The sequence below is a fragment of the Otolemur garnettii genome, unplaced genomic scaffold, assembly GCF_000181295.1.
Source record: "Otolemur garnettii isolate 467f Iridium unplaced genomic scaffold, OtoGar3 scaffold00054, whole genome shotgun sequence".
Classification (NCBI taxonomy): domain Eukaryota; kingdom Metazoa; phylum Chordata; class Mammalia; order Primates; family Galagidae; genus Otolemur; species Otolemur garnettii.
This window is the reverse complement of record NW_003852449.1, coordinates 11,251,176-11,251,887: the sequence shown is the minus strand read 5'-3', so window position 1 is coordinate 11,251,887 and position 712 is coordinate 11,251,176. Positions and strand designations below refer to the sequence as shown.

General features: G+C 46.3%; 1 pseudogene; it reads left to right on the top strand.

The window, feature by feature from the left end:
* Positions 1-349, top strand: part of LOC111726114 — a 34,042-nt pseudogene extending 33,693 nt beyond the window's left edge.
* Positions 350-712: the final 363 nt, after the last annotated feature.

Sequence of the window (712 nt, the reverse complement as noted above, 5' to 3'; positions counted from 1 at the left end):
CTCATACCGGGAACAGGCACAACCACTGGGCTGGCCTCTAGGGAAGGCTTGAGTGGGATGGCTTCTGCAGCACAACTGTCGCTAACCCCGAGCCCGTGGGCAAGCAGGGCCGTGTGCTCCGCGAGAACAGCACCGTGTGGTGAGCGTGCAGGAGTGTGCCCGCTCCCAGGGTTTCCCGTACACCTACCGGCTATTCGGCGACATCCTAGACAAGCACCGGCAGGTGGGCAAGGCCAGGCCGTCTCCCCTGGTTAAGGCCATAGGCTTGGAGATCAAACTTTGTATGTTGGCCAAAGCTCGAGAGAGTGTCTCAGCTACAATAAAGAAGGGGAAAGCTGCTAAGGACTAGTTTGCCCTCCCTCACCTTGTTTCTGGCACCAGGAATTTATGCACTGATGTTATATTTTTAACTTGTTGAAATCTGTCATTTCAAACGTGTTGTACATGGTGTTTGTGGCCTTGGCTGACACGCAGCTATTCCCTGACGTTTGCTTATCAACTAATGACTTAGTGATCAAATTGTGCCGTGTCTTGTGTGTTCTGGATTTTAAATTTTTTTTATGGAATCTACCACTGTATGAGTGGAAATTAAGACTTTATGTAGTTTTTATATGTTGTAATATTTCTTCAAATAAATCTCTCCTATAAACCAAAAAAAAAAAAAATTCTGGGTGTTGTATTACAGGGTTTTAACCTACTCTGTAAACTGTTT